Here is a 23,538-nt window from a genome sequence, read left to right as displayed (position 1 = left end):
TTTTCGCCAGTTTAAAGCGATTCCGTGGTCTAATGGTATGTTTTTCGATTCTAAAAGAGAAGAAAAAAATGTCTCTCGCTTCACATGGGATTGATTGATAGATTGTATACTGTTTAACGTCCCTCTCGAGAATTTTTCACTCATATGGAGACGCCACCACTTGCCGGTGGAGAGCTGCAAATTTTGTCCTATACTCAGCACTCAGTGTCATTGAGCAGGGAGGGATCTTTTTCGTGCCAGTACCTACTAGGACTTCCAGTGACCTTGAACTTCCCAAAATGACCTTGGTTCAAGGTCATGACACAACCTTAGTTTATAAGCAATCTTTGTGTGAAATAAGAACCTACCAAGTTTATCCATAAGAAAGATATGGACCAGACACAAATTCATGAATTTTTTTTTTCAAGTGACCTTGAACTTCCCCAAATGACCTTGACCCAAGGTCATGACACATCCTTAGGTCAGGAGGAATCTTTGCATGAAATGAGAACCTACCAAGTTTATCCATAAGAGAGATATGGACCAGACACAAATTATGAAATTTTCTTCCAATACCTTGAACTTCTCCAAATGACCTTGATTCAAGGTCATGACACTCTAAGGTCATGAGCAATCTTTGTGTGAAATTAGAACCTATCAAGTTTATCCGTAAGAAAGATATGGACTGGACACGAATTATTAATTTTTTTCTTCCAGTTACCTTTATCTTCCTCCAAATGACCTTGGTTTAAGGTCATGACACACCCTTAGGTCAGGAGGAATCTTTGTGTGAAATGAGAACCTACCAAGTTTATCCATAATAAAGATATGGACGGGACACAAATTATGAAATTTTTCTCCCAGTGACCTTGAACTTCCCCAAATGACCTTGTTTCAAGGTCATGTCACACCCTTGGGTCATGGGCAATCTTTGTGTGGAGTAGTAGATTCTAATGTGGACCGGACACGTTTGCACAGACAGACGGACAGACAGCTAGACAGACGGACGGACTGTCAAGGTGATTCCTATATCCCCCCATTAAAAAAAAAACTTTGTTTGCAGGGGTATATTAAAAACATGGTCTTTGTTATTTATCCACAGCTTTATGCCAAACCGACATAGCTTCTGTGTTTGAAATTTCTTTTGCATCGATTAAAACGCATGAAACTGAGACAGTTCATACCAGTTCATTGTATATTGTTTAACGTCCCTCTCAAGAATTTTCCACACATATGGATATTCCACCACTTGCAAATTTTTTCATTAACCTGGTACCTGGGGCCATTGAGCAAGTGGTATTTTTTTTCGTGCCAACACCTACTGCGATATAGGACTTCGGTTGATGTGGTCTCATCTGAAGACCGATTTTAACCTGCACCGTAAGGATAAACTTTTTACTTCGCGATTCTAGAGCAGATGCTCTTATCACAAAATTATAACCAAAACTAACTGCTAAATTCCAATCAAATATATTTCCGTATGTTCATACTAGCAAAACGTGAGACATATTTTGGACTAAAAATCCGTACAAAATAAGGCAAAACCGTAAGAGTAAATAGGTCTGCCCGCCCTAACACTAGAACCCCTGACCCAGGGGCCATGAATTTCAAAATTATGGTAGAGGACTCAATGCTGATTACAATCATGCCAACAGTTTGACTGCTTGATGTCCAGGAGTAAGAAAGTAGATGTTAAAAAGATTGCATTAATTTTAGTGCTTTTAGGCCCTACTCCTCAGGCCCCAGGGGGGCAGGGACCATGATATTCAAAATATTTGTTTCCATTTACTCAAAGATGCTTTGTGCCAAATTTGGTTGAATTTGGTTGAGCGGTTGCAGAGAAGAACCTGAAAATGTTCAAATGTTAATTCACAATGCTCGACGACGGACGAAAACAAATAGCAACAGGTCATCTGAGTGACCTAATAAAAGGTGATGTTAAGATATCCATGACTGTGTATTGAAAAAATATGTCCCATCACATTACTATGCTGTGGACTTGAAAGATTCCCGACAATAAAGACATTGTCATTGTTACCATATAAATAACTCCAGCCATGCCTAGTTTTTCTAATCCAGGCAGTATTCACTCATGTTCTACGGAATGGTGCAACCAATGTTGGGCTATTAGTTTGATGATAAATCTTTTCTAAAATTCTTACTTAAATATAATGATCAGGTAACCTCAAGAGTCCATCCTACCAGTTCATGGGCACGCATCTGTTGATCAAGTAAGGAGCTATTTATGAGCATGGTATGATGATCTGTAATGATCGTTTTTATTTTATTAAGATTTCTTATGGCATCCCTATTCTTACCTATTGAGTACAGGAACAAAACCATATAAATCCTATCTGAAAGAAATCCCAAATTTCCACTTATTTTAAAGAGATTCAAACAAGCATACAGAGTTCTCAATTTGTCTTTGTTTTTCAAGTTCTTAGATGCATTGTGTAAATGAAAAAATAGTGAATCTAAGAATTGATGATGTATACTTCTTTATAATAGCACGTTGTCTGCGATTTAGGTTTGGAGTAAGTAGTAAATACCTGACAGCAAAATGAAGAGCAATGAAGCAAATCGTGAGATTAGAACAAAATCCGTCATAGAAATCGTTAGCAATTATTTCATTGAAAAGATTAAGATCGATACGATATTCAGGTATGATTGTAGATTCGGCAGTACTTGCAATTGGTTCACATTGTCTATAACAGATTGCTAGAGCTAAGCATTCTCTGAGTGATTGACATCGTAATAAGCATTTAATTCCTTTTTGGTACATCTCAAGAAGCTGTTCATACATTATTTGCCGTGAATGTCCATATACTTTTGTGATGAACATGTTGTTTTCAGGAATGAAAAAGTTTGGAAGATAACCATCATACATGACAATAAAAACTTTAAACACAACCAGAATCCTGACAACAGACTTGATGGATTCCAGTCAATAACAGTGTTATTTTGAATAACCCAGAATAAAACGGTTTTCATAAAATATGAACAAAGGAGAGGCTGCCCATTTGTATCTTTTAAAGTCAGGGCCTCTTTAAGAAAGTATTTCAGCAATCCATAGCACAAGAACTGTGTATGATTCATACAATAAATTAGCTTCAGTTCAGCTATAGAAAATGAAATTCTCCATTCACAATCTTCCTGTGGTGATCCTTTGAATCCTATTGGTACAACATGACAGCCTGCGTTGATGATATCTTTCAAAAAATGATTCGTTGGCCATCCCCGAGACTGACTTCTTTGAGTAAAAGAATCGGCTATGGAAGGCCAATATCTACACGCAAAACAGTGTACGTAATCGAATTCAAAGGAACCTGTAGTGCATGCACAAGGTCCATGTTGGATAGAATCTGGCCTTATAGAATATAGTGTATTTTCTCTGTATTTTGAACTTGATATATATAACCCGCCACTTATTTCAATACACGACTGACTAACAGACGGAATGTCAGAAGGGGTCAATAGCTGCAGCATAGTAAATCCAGGACGCTCATTAAAATTCTCCATTAGAATCAGCGTACAATTTTCTGTGTTATATTTATCTGCAGGATTTAAGTCCCATATAATGTGATGATTTGTCGGCCAAAACATATAGTCGAAGTCCGATGCAAAATTACCAAACCCTTCTCTACGACTCCCACTAAGCAGGCTTTCTATTCCAGTTATTTCCAGTTATTCCTCCTACTGACATTTTTATCATCTCTTCAATATCAACCACTTCTCGCCTTGTTGATACCAATGTAGGTGCTGCTCCCTGGTGGCATATTTTAAGGTAAAGAACCTCTGAGATCCTGGGTATCTGATCCATATACTGAAAATATTTCTGATGTAAGATATCTTTTCTTTTAAAAGCTGCAATTTATATGTAATGGTTAGGGCCGTGGATATCGGCCTGGATAGCTCAGTTGGTAGAGCACCTGACTAGAGATGCAGGGGTCCCGGGTTCGATTCCTGGTCCAGCCATACATTTTCTCCTTTCCTGTTACAGATTTGGTGCCGTGCCATGCCCTGGAATTGACAGGTGAAAGACCTGCCAGGGCTGAGCCTGGGTTGGGGTCTTTGGAGGGCCAAAGACCTTTAAGGAGTGAGGAATGTAATGGTTAGGGCCGTGGATATCGGCCTGGATAGCTCAGTTGGTAGAGCACCTGACTAGAGATGCAGGGGTCCCGGGTTCGATTCCCGGTCCAGCCATACATTTTCTCCTTTCCTGTTACATATAAAATAAATAGACAAATATTGTTGAAATTAGATTAAATTGATGAAGAAACGACAAAGGAACATACTTGCTTTTTTTATATACTTTTCTTTCCGATCACACAAAGGTGACAAATATTCTCAAACTAAAAATCAAGAATGGAGAAAGATATTCATCAATACTTTGGGGAAAAAAAAACATTTCTTGCATAAAATTGTGCGTCACCATATTCTTATATGTTCTTATATGTTGTAACCTTGCACTCTATATATCGAGGAAAAATTAGTTAAATAAAAAAAAATTCAGCATATTAAGCCTTTAAAAATTTTTTTCTATCGCCTATTCACCTCTGAGTAGCGTCACTACGTCAACCGAGAAAAGACAAGGTAATAAACATCACTGTTTATTTTAAGAGATTCTCAGTTACTTCATTTTTATAAATTAAAAATCATATTATCAGCCTATCAAACCCATTCAAGTTCATGTTTAATTCATATTTTTAAATTCCATTGAACTGTTACAACAACTGTACAATAAATATCACGAAAATGTTCAAGCCGGAAAATCCATATGAACTTTGGACGTTTGTCAAAAGAGTATGTGGTTATACCTATTTCGGATGGTCACTAGGGTCACCTAGAAAGTCAGAGTATAATGTTATTCATCTAAAGTTTAATTAATATACATGAAAAAATCTGAAAAAATATGTAGCGAACATGTATATCGATGTCTGTTGAATGATTCAGATTTTTCTTTAAAGGGGCATGGACACAGTTTCAACAGATTTTTTTTAAAAATTAATTTTAATTTTTACAATTCCTAGGTATCATCTACTGATCAGCCAAAATTTGAACATCATTTGTTTATCAACAAACGAGATAGAGAACTTAAAGTTCGAGCCTTGTTTATGTTTACATATAGAAAATATCATATTAATAACAAACTGAAATTCAGCAAATCACTAGAAACTGGCTAATTGAATTTACATGTAGAATTAACTTTTTTATTGAAATTATCTGCTTTGAACGAATATATATAAGCATATTAACATTATGTAAACAATACATGGCATGGACCATGTTTACATAACAAAGGTTTAGAGCTCTAAATCGGTCTTGTATCTCAACAAACAAAGTTCAATTTTTTTATGATCATTAGTAAGACTAGTTAATAATTTAATTGAAATTGTAAAAATAAATTTGAAATTTTTTAGCCTAAACTGTGTCCATGCCCCTATAAGTCATGAGGCTTATTATATACATGTCGACATTCACTACAAAATTTGGTGAAATTAACAAACAGAGTCGAAACTCATGTGAATCAGATTAAGGGTGTTTTTGTCACATCCTAAAGTAATTAATAAAATTCATTTTGCCAAAGTCTTCGATTAAAATACAATTACCGCAATTTACAAATATAATTAAATAAAGTAAAATTACTTTTCAAAAGTTCTTACATGTAATACAATTACAAATAACATTTTTACCAGTTTTCAAAACTTTATTTTAAAAAAGAATATCATATTTGTAAATTAAAATTGTTATAATAATATTAAAATTGTTATAATAATATTTACCAAATAATTCTAATCAAGTTTTCTCACAGCATTTAATTGTCAAAATGTCCGATAGAATCCGACGGAAAACAATAGGGGGTATTGATCTTCATTTACCAACTGTCCACCCTAGTGGCTTTGCGACAAGCACACGCAACTCAATCAAGGATATGATAGTAAACATTCACTGTCAAACAGTTAAACCCGTCCTGTGCCCCTTGAAATTATGCATTTTTAAAGATATTTTGCTACAAATATATATAACGCAGATGGCTAAGTGATTCACAAATAAATTAAATTCAGTTTCAAAATGTCAACCATAAGTACATTATCTGTCGTGAATATATAGTTATCGGTATACAAAAATAGCTTATAGCATCCTTATTTCAAAGTTTTATCTCAAAAACGTACTTTTTTATACACCTGTTACTCGTGGGATTAACATTGTCCTTCACTTTTCATACATAAGTGTTTGTTTTAATAATATCCTGGTACATGTACTGCAAACTACGAGGATCATTCAAAAAATACGTAGACAATGTTCCTCATCGTCGTATTATTATGTCAAGAGTATAGATCAAAACATTTTCGTAAATAAAAACATTTATTCTGTCGAAGTGTGAAATTTCATTCATAAATAGAACTCATGTTAGCCAATTTTTAAAGCAACACGTTTTGTTACCACGGAGCACTCTAGATCTTAACCAACATTGTAACGTCAAAAACAACGTCGAGAAAGTTTCTAAATAATAAACACCTAGTTTGCTAACAATTGTACAAATAGCTTGAGCTTGATTGTCATTGTTTTTAAATTCTTTGCCGCTTAACTCTTTTGGCAAGATTTTGAACTATTACCTGTTTCTTCGTAGACCATCCATCGTCGATTCAAACTCGATACCAATCGAAAATTGTAATTTCCATTTTATTCATATGCAAGGTTTTTTTTTCATACATTTCCTGGTTTATACATTTTTTAAAAAGTTTGATAAAGAAGTTTCCCGAATGCAAAGCTTAAAGTTATTTCTTCTCGCTGCTCCGTGATGTCCTCTAACGTCATGTTTTTTTGTTGTCTTTTTTCATCAAGTCCACATATGTTTTTAGAAACTGATAAACTTTTAAACAGAGCGATATATTACATAACCTGATAGCATCTTAAGTAATACAGCGAGACTTAATTTTAGCAAGTAAATTTTTACTACGGACGTTGCTCCGTTACTCCATTTTTGCTGTTCTAAATCTTTTTGGTGATTTTTATCAATATAAAGATATATTCCAGTTTTTTTACACAAATTATTCGCGAATTCCTTGTTAAAAATATGGATGTAATATATGACATGAAATAAAACATTTAGGACAAAAGTCTACGAACTTTTTGAATGACGCTCGTATATTTGTCATAAAATGAGAATTACCAAAAAAATAAAATGTATAATTCTGGTTCCATAATCATTGTACGACATATTTCTCTCTTAAACGTAAGGCACAGGAATATCTGATACTAACAATGAAGATAAAGTAACCAAATTTTGTCGTAGTAATGCATGAATTTTTAGTATCTAGAGTTAATTCTTTTACTTACAAAATTCTTTTTACTTTTTTGTGGAAAACTCTATTATCAAATCATTATCAGTATAAGTTATACTTTTCTTTGATATTCTAGATGGCAAAATGACATTTTTTGATCAACTTTAAAAGCAAGTATTACAATAATATATGACGTCATATCACTTAGATTTAAACATACGTTTATAACACAGATTTTGGATGATAACTGTTCGTTATCTCACTTTTTATACAAAAAATAGTCTGAATTCTTTTTTAAACAGCAATATTTGAGGATTTTGTATACAATGTATATCTTCATACACAAACTTTCTCCATGAAAATCCCCCAGAAAATAATATCAATTCACATGTGTATTGAGTGATCAATGTTTCAGAATAAACAAGAATAAACATTGTACTCTAGGATAAAAAAATCTTATCCTTACCTGTAATAATAATAATAATAATTCTACAATACGTTTACACCTAAATACAGTTAAAATAAACAATGAAAATTTTCAATACGGAAACCCCATGCACTTTCGATTTAAAAGCCAGTCGAAGAAAGTGGATAAATGATACCTTAACAGGTATATATATATAAAGTAACTGGGAGATTTTTTTTTCCGATAATATACTTTTTACGATGCAGATGATAATTAAATACAATGCCGAGCTTCTTTTTTTTATATTTAATCATGAGAATAAACATTAAAAATTAAAGAAAAGGTTTTTTTCATTTTAATTTTTTTTTTTTACCCTTTACCTCATTTTATGGGTTATAAAGCTTTTTGCTAATGCGCATCAGCGTAAAACTCACGTCAGGACCTGACCTTTGACAAAAGTAATTTTTTTGTTGCAATACTGGCAAGATTATTTCTTTAGCCAAGTAACAGAGAATTTCAGTTTAAGAAATGTTATACGTCTGTTGTAAACTTTGTTTCCACAGATGCTTTTTGTAAATCCGAATACATTAAAAAGTAAACGTAATGCAAGTGAACGCAGATTAACCATTATATTTTTATGTTAAAAACATTCTTTTTACATTACTGATAAAAAATTCGATGAATTTTCTTCAAGGATAAAAAAAATCTTATATCCTTACCTGTAGTAAAAATTCTACACATACCTTTACTCCTGAATACAGTTAAAATAAACAATGAAACTATAGAAATAAACTATGAAAATTTTCAATAAGGAAACCCCATGCACTTTCGATTTAAGATTTCATAGGCGTCGGAACGGGGGGGGGGGGCTAGGGGGGCTTATTTACATTTTGACTGTTACTTTACTATATTGGACTTAAGTTTGGGCAATGTAAACATCTAACCGCAGATTCCAGAAAAGTAAAATATTTCTTGGTTTCAAACATATAACAGGAAGTATCGAGCCTATTTTGCCAACAAATTTGACAAAAAAGCTCTCAATTGATGCTGAATTCAGAGGCACTATATGATTCGATGGTACTTACTACATATTGTCTATGACAGATCAGATTGCTAGGGTTAAGTTTTCTCGGAGTGATGGACAATGTAATAAACATGCAATTCCTAGCTTGTGCATCTCAAGAAGCCGTTCATACATCAACTGCTGGGAATATCCAATTACCTTCGTGATGAACATGTTGTTCTGAGGAATGAAAAAGTTCGGAAGATAACCATCAAATACACATGACAATAAAAACTTGAAACACAACCAAAATCCCGAAAGCAAACTTGATGGGTTCCAGTTTTTGACAGTATTATTTTGAATAACCCAGAATAAAACGGTTTTCATAAAATACGAACAAAGGAGAGGCTGTCCATTTATATCTTTCACTGTTAGGACCTCTTTTAGGAAGAGTTTGAGCAACCCATAGCACATGAACTGTGTGTGATTCATGCAACATACAAGTTTCTTTTCAGCTACAGAGAAAGAAATCCTCCATTCACAATCTTCCTGTGGTGATCCTTTGAATCCTAATGGTACAACATGACAACCTGAATTAATGATATCTCTTAAAACATGACTTGGTGGCCATTTTTGAAATTCACATTTCAGAGTAAAAGAACTTGCAATGGATGGCCAGATTTTCCAAACAAACGAATGTGCAATATTATATTCTGTCTTATCAATCTTTCCTTGTGCACAAGGTCTATGTTGAATTAAACCTCGCATAAGTAATGTCGTCATGCTTTCTCTATATTTTGAACTTGATATATATAACCCACTATTTATTCTAGCAACAGATCGACTAACTAGAGAATTTTTTGTGGGAGTCAGAAATTGTAACAAAGCAAATCCCGGACGCTCATCAGAACACTCCATCAGAATCAGAGTACACCTTTCTGTGTCGTATTGATTTGCATGATGTAAATTCCAAATAACTTGATGATCAGTCATCCAGAGCATTAAGTCTACAGTACCGACCAGACCCAACCTGATACAAAGCAGTCCCAGAGCAGTCCCGGGGACTGCTTTCTGGGACTGCTAAAGCAGTCCCACAGCGGTCCCAGAGCAGTCCCACAGCAGTCCCAGAGCGGTCCCAGCAGTCCCAGCGGTTCCAGAGAGCAGTCCCAGCAGTCCCGGTGGGCGGGGTTTATTCATTTACTGGGCGGAGCTAACTCAGAAATGAGATTTCCAATAAACAATGGAACTATAAAAGGCAGTAGAAATTGATTCTGGGTAGTATGCCAGGAACCCTTACATGTACGCGAAGGTCATTTGTGTACAGTACGCACATAGAAATTGAAATTATATTTATTGGAGGAAGAAGGCTTTCACACCTACATGTACATATATGAATTACACTGAACATGAATATTTAATCACAATTATCGGGTATATTAATAATTCTTCTGTGATTGATACTGGTTCCAAAATTTGTTTTTACACAGAAAATTAAACACATTGTTAAACGTGAATTAATTATTTTCCACCAAAATAAGCTTTAAATAGACCTTAACATTATATGGCCAATTTCCATAATATCGGGATACTCTAAAGGAATTTTCTTAGGTATTGGGGATTTTAACAAAACCTTTGTTAATTTTGCCCAGAATTATTTTTCAGTCATGATTATTTTTTATTGACATGTCAATTTAATTTTCGTTAATTTCTCTAGTTCTATAAATCTCAGTTTCAATTAAGTGTTTTATTTATAAATGTTAGAGTGTACATCTGTAAATCACCAGAATGGAAGCCTCAGATTATGTTCAAAATTAATTAATCCCGAAAGAAATTTATACACATTTCATTTATCACTTTTTCTTTCCCATTACATAAACAGAAATTAGGGTCATTGTTTACCAGTATGTTCAATGATGTGTAACGCTGATACATGTATAAATACCCAAATAACATGCATTGATTTTCTGCCCAAAGGCGATTGAAACCATGGGTATTGATACAATTAAATAAACATTATCTTGAAAAATCTCAAGAACAACAAAGCCATGATTGGTCATATTTATACGGAAACATCCTCAGGTAGTGTAGATTCAACTTCAAATCATGGCCCCCGGGGTAGTGTAGTAATGTTTAATAAACAGTTATGTCTAAGGAAAATCTTGAACAATCTTCTTGAGAACAACAAAGTCAAGATTGTTCATATTTATATGGAAGCATCATAAGGTAGTGTTAATTCAAGTTTGTTCAAATCATGACCCTCAGGGGTAGGGTGGGGCCAAAATGAAAATTCAAACTAAAGAAAAAAAACACTGTGAGTGAAAGAAATATGTAAGCATTCTTAGTGTAGGTTCAGGTTTGTTCAAATATAAGCCCCCCTCTTCCTTTAGGGGTAGGTCGGGACAATACATATGATCTTTTGTAATATTAAATTTACTATTGCTCTTTTCTGCTCACAGTGCTCAGGTGAACGATGTGGCCCATGGGCCTCTAGTTTATGATTATCACGATGGACACACATTAATATTATGCAAATTTCAAATAAATTTCAACAGTCAGACTTCAAAATACATTAAATAAAAACTACTATAGCTTCTGAGTTAAAAATTCAATGTTAGGAATAGGTAATTTTACCAATAGTCCAGTATATTTCAGTCTGCTGACAAATAATATCATATATTGTAAAATGCTTGGACTCAGATTTCTTAAAATGGTGAAAAAGTTTTTTTTCGGAAACATTTGCGATCATGCCATAATGTGGGCAAAAACTGTCGCTATGGACATATTCAGTACATTACTGAATTTTAATCAACAGCAATTTTTTAGGGGAATTTATCATGATAGTTATGTATACATGTTCTGCTTATAAATGGAAGTCAATAAAATAAAAAAAAACTAACACTTTAATTTTCATTCAAGATATCGCAAATAACACCACAATAAACCGGTAGTTAGAAATATTGCAGTACATTGCAATTTAACATGATTAGCCGATACCCAATCCAACTCAACTTCGAGATCAGTGATATAATCATGCTACAGTACAGTCTGTTTATATAATTTTGAAGTTTACAATTAAAAATTCCAGGCACAGCTCTTGAATGTGGTTTCTGGATAACAGAGCTGTTAACTAGATAATTCAAATTAATTTTTTTATATCCACTTAATATTATCTCCCTTTTCTCTTAAAAAACCATGGCTTTTTAAGAGTCAGAAAATGACACTAAGCATAGCACATCTTCAGATACGTCTATGAGTGAAAGATTCTCCGGAGGGACGTTAAACAACATACACTCAATCAATCAATTTTCAAATTTCTTAAGTAGTGGTTATTTTATAAATGAAGTCTACCATTATTACATATCAATAATAAAAGATGTTTCATCAATTCAAACCTAAGTTAAATGATTATTTATACAGATATAAATATAAACAATAAAATGTCTTTCTTTGTGTGTTAGTACGGTAATGAACATTGCAGCTATTGTAGAAGAAAAATGACGTAACCCATTTACAAAGGTTATGCATTTTATCTGCAACCGCTTTATCATTTATTCCCGCACTAACTACCAAAGAAAGCATTCAATTGCTTTGTCTCTCTTAACATAGCATTAAAAGCTGTGATATCATTTGAGCAGTTGAAATGACATACTTAAGGATTTTAGAATTGATACATTGTTAAATAGAATTTAACAAAATATTTGGAAAAAAATTGTCAGATTTTGTAATCGTCAGTGTAATTAATTTGTACTCTTTATCTTATAGCAGACCAAGAAGTTTTTTTACCATTCTTCGTGAAAGGATGGAAAATAATATGTTTTGCAGCAATTTTGATATTCATACACTCTGTTACAAATATCACTTTGATAAATGTATTCCTTCACAATGTAACAAAATGTCACTTTTATTCAATAAATAAATTGCAGTATTTCAGAGTTTATAATATGATAAATACATGTATTTGTGTATAATAAATATATCTATGTACTTGTCCAGCATCTACATTACAAGAGACAGAAACCACAGATAAAAAGTTAATAATAAAGAAACAAAAGAAAAGGCTGAAAAAGAAACAACCGAAAAATTTGGTTGCAGGAACAGACAAGGTTGATTTAAGGTAAATAATATCAATAAATTTTCAAATTTTTTATATTTTTTTATGTTCACAGGAAATATTTTAGTTTGAGAAACATTGCAATTTCCCTATTTGTTGCCATACTGTTCCACTACTGAAATTTAAGACAATTAAGAAATTTCATTTCAAGCAATATCAACTGTAACTTTGATGACAGAATGTTTTGTTCCAAAATTGTAAATGACTATTTAAGTGACCAAAAAAAGGTTAATAAACTTCTGTTGTTCATATTTGCATGAAAGAACTTTTTAGTAGCTTCGATTAGATCAAATTTACATTATCGTTGTCATGCACAATTACCGATTCCTTATATAAAACTGTATACTGTAGATTGGCAAATAATCATGACGGGGTTTATTCCGCTATGTTTGCGATTTATCATTTTTCCGCGAAATTAAATCCATCGTGAATGCTGTCATTAGTTTTTAAAATCGTTTAAATGCTTAAAAAAATTTTTGAATGAATTCGTGCAGCAGGAAATAAAAACCATCGCAATTGGTACTTTTTAGATATCGTGAAATTTTAACATGGTGGAATTAAAACGACTTACAGTATTATATTGTATATAGAAGTCTTTTTTCTGTATGCTTTATATTTCAATCTAATTTATCATAAAGGTTTTTAAAAGTTACATACGAATTTATAATAATATCACATTTTAACAGCAAAATAAAAATTTCAAATATGCAGCTCAAATTGCTTTCATATTTAAACCCCTCGCTACAAGTTGTATGAAGTATAATGTTTTTGACCCGTCCATCAGTCAGTCAGTCAGTCTGTCAGTCCTGTTTTTAGTGTGTTTTTTTTGTCGCAACTCCTCATTAACCGCTGCACAGAATTTCGTCAAACTTTGCAGATATTTAGATGTGCATATTACCAGAAAATTCTGATTCCTTTTTTTCAGGAATTTCCGCACTTTTCTACTTAGATGTTTGGCTATATCTTGAATAAGAGATGAACAATTTATCAGCGCAACTCTTCATAAACCACAGTATACAATTTCATCAAACTTTGCAGATATTTAGGACACAATTTGTAGATGTGCTTATTACCAGGAAATTCCGATTCCTTTATTTTTTCTTGAAATTTCAGCACTTCAATTTTTGGGGGAGTGTGGGATTATGTGAGCATGCTCACTTTTTCTAGAATTACTACATAAATGTGAAGTTACGTTGATTTTGGTTATTTTTGCTTTCCAGCTGCAATGTGTAATTTACATTTTTTGTAAACTTGCCAATTGTATTTAAAACAGGTTATCTGAATTTAAATTGATAAAATTGTTCTGGTTTTCACACCGAAAAATATTTATGTTAAATTTTATTAATATATAAAATGTAATACAAGTATATTACGATTCCTGTTGTATTTCATATCAAAATCCAAAGAAACAATTTTGTTGCATTTTCAGTAATATACAAAGCTTTTTTTGTTAAATAATTAAATGATTATCAAATGGTTATAAAACACAGATACAAGTTGATGAAATGGAACAATATTTTAAACATGAAAATTATTATTACATACATACATTTACATGTAAGCAGTGGATATAAACTTTTTGCACAGTTTCATGAAGTACATAAGATGTTCATCAAGGAAATGATACAGTACATTTTTCAATTTATCACTATGTACAGTGAACATACTATCTGATTAATGTCTCACTGACGTGCAGAAAAATTGATAACATAATTTACAAGTTAAAAAATATAAAAGTTTATATTTATCGAGGGTTTTAAGACTAACATTTACTCTAATATCAATTGAATACACTTTATTCCAGTGATAAACATTAACATCAGTTAGTCTTATTTCATCAAATACATGTATTTTGACAGATATGTCATAAAGAAAAATGTATACTTCAAGTTACATGTACCAATATATCCACTTGCAAGAAACATAGTACTGTAACTAGATGCGATCTCGTTGCGAGCAACGAGTAGGTCTTCCGTCCGATATTTTGATAAGATATGATTTTGACTATGATCTTTGTAAGATCATAATGATATCAAGACTTCTCTCTATCGGATATTTCTTTTCATTTTCGAGCTATACAGGATAGAAAAAATTTAGGAGCCAGCCCTTTAAATCCTTAATGGGATGTTTTTGCATATATAGAATGGTTCTAAAATGTCAAAAAGACAACCCTGAGCATCTTTTATTCAATACCGCTTATCAAATTATTTCCCATTTTGGAGGTAATAAAGAATCCAAGATTGGGCATTTCGGCCACCTAATGGCCCCTAATTAAGCAACATATCAAACTCTTACAATGCATTGATGCAGATTGTTATGATAAACATTTTTGTTTCAGTTATTTATAACAAAAAATTGATGAATAAAGAGTTGTAGATCAAAGTCTTTTGGCCCATCTTTGTCCTTTATTTGAAGGATCACACCCCTTTTCTTCATATCAAATGAAAGAAAATATTATTCTGCACAACTTTTATTATATATTTTTTCACAAATTATTGACAGATATAAAGATATTAGAGAAAACGTGTTAAATTTTGCGAGATATTTTCGAGCCTATTTTTCAGCTCAGGCGAGCTTCAACATATTTTGCGCTGGAAAGATATAGACTCAAAAAAGCAATTTAGCAAAACTTCCTCTACCTTCACTGAAAATCTCAAGTCAATATCTTCATTCGTTTTTTAGTGATTGCCAGGACAAGCTGACCCTCTAAAAATCAGTAAATCGTCCATATCTCACGACCGGAAGTGACGACGTACATATAAAAAATTTCCAATAAGGTTCAGACCAATATCTATCAGATCTGAAAGTTTCGTGAAAATCGACCGAGCCGTTTCCGAGAACTCGCGTGCACAAAATCGGTAAGAAAAAAAATAATAACTAGAGCAAAGCTCGTTGCAAAGCAACGAGTAGGTCTTCCGTCCGGTTTTGACCGGAAGTGCCGGAAGTGACGGAACAAAAGAAAGCAATGAGCTAAGTTTTCAATTTTGCATTAAAACCTTCAATATAAGCCATTTTTTCTACTTCCAGTTTGACCGGAAGTGACGACGACGGACGGAATTACTACTTTTTATGCTCTAAGAGACATATTTAACCCCAAAACTTGTCAAGAACGACATAAAACACGTTTTCCAACCACTTCCGGTTTGGCCGAGAGTGACGTTGCTGGACGTATTTTGACGACTCCAGTAGATTAAGCTTGATATTTTGAACAACTTTGCTTCTTTGACGTATTACAAATTCTAAATACTTTTTGAGATATAAAGGAAAAACATTCGGCCCCTCTAGGCCCCTGAATTAAGGGGCCAGCCCTTTCTTCGAGGTATCATTTGAAAGATCTTGGAATTCTATACTTTTTTTGTTCTACATGTTTTAACAAAATATTTCTAGATAAAAAGTTATCGTAGAAAAGGTGTTAAAAATTTTGAAATTCTTGAAAAGACTATTTTCGCGCCGTAGCGAGCGTCGGCACTTCGAACTTCCGGTGGTTGTGATATACGAAATTCACTTCTCCAAAGGTTGCTCTAGCATCACTGAAAATTTCATGCTTCTGAGTGGAGTGGTTTTTCAGAAAACTGCCGGACAAAGTGACCCTCTGAAAATCACTAGTACGCGGAAATCTCAAAACCGGAAGTGACGTCATCAAAACAAAAAATATTTATCTAGTTTTTTTCATGCTCTATCTGTCCTGAAAGTTTCATGAAAATCGAACGAGTCGTTTTCGAGAACTCGCGTGCACAAAATCGGTAAGAAAAAAAAAACTATAATAATAATAACCAGAAGTCTCTGTCGAGACTGAAGCTCTACTGGTTTGTACTTATAGCAAAGGAAGAGAAAAGTACTTAAACACCCAATTTTATGTTAACGCCCCCAAAATCTACCTGATTCAAGATCAATAATTTACCGCCTGTCAATCATTAAAAAAACAATAGCTTCTGATTTGATTGACAGGCCAGCTACTCGTGCTACCTGATAGTCTGAGTTTGTGTCCTTTGAAAACGATTGCCTGGTCACGCGTCAAACACTTTCATGTAGCCGCCTTGCATACACGGGGGTTAAAAAAGAATCTTGGTAAAATTTTATTTTAAAAACAATTGAGAGTAGATAATTAAAACATGACTTCATAAAATATTTGCTTTTAATCTCAACGGCTATATTGTATTTTAGGCGATGTGTGCTCTGTAGAATTTAGACCACTCCGTGCACAGAAACATTAATTGCCGATTAAAATTGAAATATGATAAATAATAAAAGATATTTAGCACAAACGGCACGGATAAAAAATTCGTTTGCCCAAGTTTTATCTACCTATATATGAATACAATCTATACCATGTTCCGTTGTAAAGAAACAGCTAGGAGTTTCGAGATAGTAACTTTTAGTTCGAATTTCCTATCATCTGTCAATACCCAATATTCGAAATTAAAAAGTGAATATATACAGCCAAAGATCAATTTTTAAAAGTATAAAAGAAATCTTGCAAACAATAAAAAAAAATTAAACACACGAACACCTGGAAATGGTGAATATTTTCGACACTATTGTTGATCAGAACGTATGCAATCGTGGTACGGTACATTGTATATGTTCACACGACGGATAGGGCTACCTATGAATGGAATATTTTATTATTTTCTTTTTAATTTTGATATTTACACAAGTTTAATTAAAAAAAAAAGATATGTTTACTTTGTAGTTTTACTCTGTGTTCTTTTCTTTAATTTGTCATTTTTTTAAAATATAAAAACGATATTTCTGTATATAATTTCTTTTTTTCATTATATACCGCTGAAAGTATTTATAAGAAAAAAATTTATTGAAATATTTCAATTATTTCAAGTAGTTTCACTCAAATTTAGACATGAAACACGGAATATTGACCCTGATCACCAGACACAGACTTCCTGTGTAATGCTACGTGTATATAGATTTTTGACATCTTGGGTATTGGGGGTCTCCAGGTAAATAACACCACTGTTACTAAGACCACTCCCCCTCCTCAGGTAACCGTACGGTAAAAAAAATTGGGTCTTTAAGCAGTTGGAAAATGAAACTTTTCAACAGCAATAAATAGAATAATGATCCTTGATTAAGTCTCTTTATGTTCTTAGTGCAGTCTACTTGCATGCCACATTTATATAATAATCAGACTAAAATTGTATTTGGAGTAGCATTTTGAAAGAATTTCACAGAAATTTCTATTTTTAGTAACCACGGCAACACCGTTCATCGAAATCAAAAACCAATACACAGAATTATGTATCTTATTGTAGTCTACTTGTGTGCCAAGTTATATTGAAATCAGACTAAAACTGTAGAAGGAGTAGCATTTTGAAAGAATTTCACAGAAATTTCTATTTTTAGTAACCACAGCAACACCATTCATCGAAATCAAAAACTGATACACAGAATTATGTATCTTATTGTAGTCTACTTGTGTGCCAAGTTACATTGAAATCAGACTAAAACTGTTGAAGGAGTAGCATTTTGAAAGAATTTCACAGAAATTTCTATTTTTAGTAACCACAGCAACATCATTCATCGAAATCAAAAACTGATACACAGAATTATGTATCTTATTATAGTCTACTTGTGTGCCAAGTTATATTGAAATCAGACTAAAACTGTAGGAGGAGTAGCATTTTGAAAGAATTTCACAGAAATTTCTATTTTTAGTAACCACGGCAACACCTTTCATTGAAATCAAAAACCAATACAAAGAATTGTGTATCTTAGTGTAGTCTACTTGTGTGCCAAGTTATATTGAAATCAGACTAAAACTGTAGGAGGAGTAGCATTTTGAAAGAATTTCACAGAAATTTCTATTTTTAGTAACCACGGCAACACCGTTCATCGAAATCAAAAACCGATACAGAGAATTATGTATCTTAATGTAGTCTACTTGTGTGCCAAGTTATATTGAAATCAGACTAAAACTGTAGGAGGAGTAGCATTTTGAAAGAATTTCACAGAAATTTCTATTTTTAGTAACCACGGCAACACCGTTCATCGAAATCAAAAACCGATATACAGAATTATGTATCTTAGTGTAGTCTACTTGTGTGCCAAGTTATATTGAAATCAGACCAAAACTGTAGGAGGAGTAGCATTTTGAAAAATTGTTTACAGACAGACAGACGGACAGACAGACGGACGGACGACGGACGCATTACTATCGCATAAGCTCTTCTGGTCTCTGACCAGTAGAGCTAAAAATAGTGGAAAAGAAACCTAAGAATAAGAAACCGAACGAAAACAATAAGGTCTTCCGTTGGAAGTGGAAGACCTTAATTTGTGCATTTTCTTGATTTTTTTTTCTTTTTTCAGTCAAATACAAGCAAAGCAAGCTGACCCTTGGACCAAAAATTCACACAAGACCACAATTCATCAAATACAAAATAAAAACTGTCGTGTTGCAAATGCAAAAGTGAAATCGCAACATTCTGGAAAATTTGGTCCAGAGACTTACAGGTAAAAATCGCCGCTAGCAGTTGAGCAAGATAGTTGCCAAAGAGAAGACTAAAAAAAACTAGATTCTCTGTCCTTGATTTCATCAAGTTTGTAAAAATATTATGATTATTTTGTGTTCATGCATTTGTTAAATCTGTATGAAATGCAAAAAAATATAAAGATATTTTGTAGTGAAATTTAAATAATAAGGTCTAGGTTGATTAATTGATTATTTATTGGACAAAAGGTTAAGAATTCAGTTTTAAACATTTTTTATACCCAAATTTATGGAAAAAGAATTTTGTACTGAGCATCTTGCATTCTACAATATGTTGCTTTTTGTATTTTATGCATTGGCATTTGTTTAAGAGAATTTTGATAAGACAAAAGGGCTCCCTGATGGTCTCCATAGATCTGTTGGCAAATTCCAAGAATCTGCCAGGATATATCTCTCAAAAATTTAGAAATATAATATCCTTCGTCGTGATGGAGAAAGATAAACAGTTCATAAAGAGCTTCTTGTTGTTTTTGTTTGTCACCATCATAACACATCACCAACAACATTAGTGTCATCACGTATGGGGGTACAATAATATATTGTGCTTTTGACACGGTAAACTCTAATTGTAATTCCTTTGTCAGCAACATCCCTCTTCTTAACAGAATTTCCTTACTTACAACTCTTTTCATTTTCTCACTCAATGGCAGTCCTCCTACCTCCTCAGTGTACCTATTTTGATCTTTATCTACATGGTATATAATGTATGACTGCATAATACTTGTTTTTATCATTATAAGATTTTTAATTGCATGCTTAGTTCTACCGATTGCGTACAGCAGGTAAGCCAAATAAATCCTATCAGAATAAAGTCCCATTGCTGTGCTTATATGTAAAAGTTTCAAACAAGCATACATAATTCTCAGTTTGCCTTTGTTGTTTAAGTTCTTGGATGTGTTGTATATATGGTAAACAATACATTCGAGGGTTGATGATATAAAATTTCTGACAGCAACACGCTGTATTTGACTTAAATTTGGGGAATATAAACATCTAACTGCAGATTGTAGGTAAGTAAAACAATTCTTGATATTAGACATATAACATGAAGTCTTATACGAATTATAGAAATATATTTTACCAAACAGCTCCCAATCCATAATAAATGTAGAAGTACTATCTGATTGAACAGTACTTAATACATATTGTCTATGACAGATTGCTAAAGTTAAGTTTTCTCTGAATGACTGACAGAGTAATAAACATGCAATCCCTAGTTTGTAAAATTCAGAAAGTCGTTCATACAGTTTCTGCTGTGAATGTCCAAATACTTTAGTAATGAACATGTTGTTTTCAGGAATAAAAAAGTTTGGAAGATAAGCATGATAAACACACGACATTAAAAACTTAAAACACAACCAGAATCCTGACAACAGACTTGAAGGATTCCAGTCAATAAGAGTGTTATTTTGAATAACCCAGAATAAAACTGTTTTCATAAAATACGAACAAAGGAGAGGCTGTCCATTTGTATCTTTTACAGTCAGGGCCTCTTTTAGAAATAATTTCAGTAATCCATAGCACATAAACTGAGTGTGATTCATACAATAAACAAGTTTCTGCTCAGCTTTAGAGAATGAAATCCTCCATTCACAATCTTCCTGTGGTGATCCTTTGAATCCTATTGGTACGACATGACAACCTGAGTTGATGATATCTCTTAAAATATTATTTGGTGGCCATTTTTTAGACTGACACTTCAGAGTAAAAGAACTTGCAATGTATGGCCAGATTTTACAAGTAAAAGAATGTGCAAATTCAACTTCATTCTCACCAATCTTTTTTTGTACACAAGGTCCATGTTGTACATGTGGAATCAAACCTTGCGATAATAATATGCTTTCTCTACATTTTGAACTTGAGATATATAACCCATTATTTATTGTTATAACAGATTGACAAACTAGAGAATTGTGTGTGGGAGTTAGTAACTGTAGCATAACAAACCCAGGACGCTCCTCAGAACACTCCATCAGAATCAGAGTACACCTTTCTGTGTGGTATTGATCTGCATGATTTAAATCCCAAATAACTTGATGATCAGTCAGCCAGAGCATAACGTCCATGTCTGATGCCAGCGGCATATCAAAACCTTCTCCAAAACTTCCACTGGTAATTATTCTTATGTCTGCTATTGGAATCGTTATTATCTCAGAAATATCATTTAATTCTCGTCTTATGGACACTTGTTTAGGCGTACCTACTATGCGAGACATTTCTACGTAAACAGTCTCTGATATCCTGGGTATCTGATCCATTCTGGCTAAAATAAGAATAGTTCATCTATAATTTTTGCACATTTATAAGGATTTACTTTTCATTAACACTTCTCACTTATGGAATATTTTTCCAAACGTTAAGATTACAAAAGAAATGTATAAATTAAGAATCAGTGGGGGATGCAGATGGAGGGGTTTACAGGGGTTGCAACCCCTTTGGATTTGCCAGAGAAAAGAAGAGTTCCAAATATGTGTTGTGTCTTACTGCACTACAGAAAATGATCATTGAAAGGCTAATGTAGTAAAATATGAAAGAATGGGGTTGTGAAAAAGTCAATCCGTTACTAAAAGTAACTTTCGGATAATATGCAGATTTTTTTATTTCTTTGTCAAAAACTTTTAGGTAATCAATATTTTTTTTCGCATGCTTATCTCCCTTAAACATTTAAAATAGATACTGCATCCTTGTATCCTATTAGGTTGTTTAAGGTATTCAATGTATAACGACCATATTTTGTACCTAATAATTTAATGATGCGATAATTTCATCATGTTAGCATTTTGAAGATGTAATCAAATTAAGATGCTCCACCAAAGGAATTTACAAAATTTTGATTCTTGTTTGATTAATTGCATCTTGAATTTTACACTGAAGTCTATGGGCAGCGCATGTTTTTATCAGATATTGTAAAAAGTAATTTGAATTTGATACAATTAAATTTCTTGGTGAAAATATGCATAAACTCTCTCTCTCTTTATTAAACTATGAAATGAAATGAAATAAAATCATTTACCGCAGAAATTTTGAGAAATCAAAATTTTGTCTTCTTTTCATTAAGGGCAGATAACTCTTCAAAAACTTTTAACATGCAAAATGACTGTCTCCTTACATGTTATCAATCTTGTGAATTTGGATCATATAACTTTTATCGTTATCTAGTAATGTATATTTTAACTAGTTTAAAATTATTCAAAATAGTTCAAAATCCCTTCATTATACATTGAATACCTTAACTATATTTCAACGTACGTTATAACAACTCTTTTCTTCTTCACCCCCCCCCCCCCCTTCATCCCCTTTTGAAAAATTTCTAGATCCGCCCCTGAGAATATTTTCAAATTTCAGGTTGAAATTATTGATCTGTAAAGCTGCAGAACTTTAACTCTCTGCTTGAGAAAAGCCAAAATTTCTATCGATAAAAGAAACTAGAAAAACTTCAGCCCTACCTTTATTTACGTTCTATTCTTAAGTTTGGAAAATAAATCAGGAAAACCTTTCTATGTACTTTCGATTTATAAGACGTGTATAAACAGGTATTGACTTGGTACAATGAGATGTCCATCAGACTAATTCATTGTGACAGACTCGGAAAAATTGATTTGCCGAAGAAATCTATACAGCTAGCTTACCTGGAAAGGTCTAACCAAGTTTCTTAACTTCTTTTCTACTCGAGGGTCTGATGTTAAATGGATTGGGGTTGTACGCGGATATGCACTACTTAATTCTTCAAATGATCGATCTATTTTAAATTGTCAAAATTTTAGGAACCCCTTATTCAGGTCTAAAAATATATATGGTATTTTCTTTATACATGTACCCCTGTATTTTTTTTTATATTAATTTTAATCAAAGAATGACGCGTTCTGATGTAATTAATGCTTCACAATTCTAATTTAAAGAATCGCATACCTTTTAAAGTTTTTTTTTCACTTGATCTTTTAATCTGATCGATTTGATTTAAATTTTCTTTCTTGTAGAGAATGAAGCCAGATTTGTACCATAAATGGACCAAAATTAAGTCACTCTGCTTTTAGTAACAGGCTGTCATTTAAGTACATGTATAGCATATCACATTCCAAAACTTAAGATTTCGAATGATTTATAAATAGGATGTTTTTCTTTTTTGAAAAATTATTATTTAATTTACAAAATAGGGTAAAACCTTTCATACAGTGTAGCTTATTATATTTCTTACTTATTTCTACTTTTTTCTGGTGTACGTATAAGAAATAAGTCAAAAACAGATCT

General features: G+C 32.8%; 1 non-coding gene across 1 annotated transcript; it reads left to right on the top strand.

The window, feature by feature from the left end:
- The first annotated feature begins 4,108 nt into the window (after nucleotides 1–4,108).
- On the top strand, nucleotides 4,109–4,182 carry Trnas-aga (transfer RNA serine (anticodon AGA)). The gene has a single exon. It is a non-coding gene; the product is annotated as a tRNA-Ser (tRNA).
- Nucleotides 4,183–23,538: the final 19,356 nt, after the last annotated feature.

This window comes from Saccostrea cucullata, unplaced genomic scaffold (genome assembly GCF_032062105.1).
Source record: "Saccostrea cucullata isolate Sc308-1 unplaced genomic scaffold, CSIRO_AGI_Scuc_v1 ctg3813, whole genome shotgun sequence".
NCBI lineage: Eukaryota > Metazoa > Mollusca > Bivalvia > Ostreida > Ostreidae > Saccostrea > Saccostrea cuccullata.
This window is presented reverse-complemented; position numbering and strand designations above follow the sequence as displayed.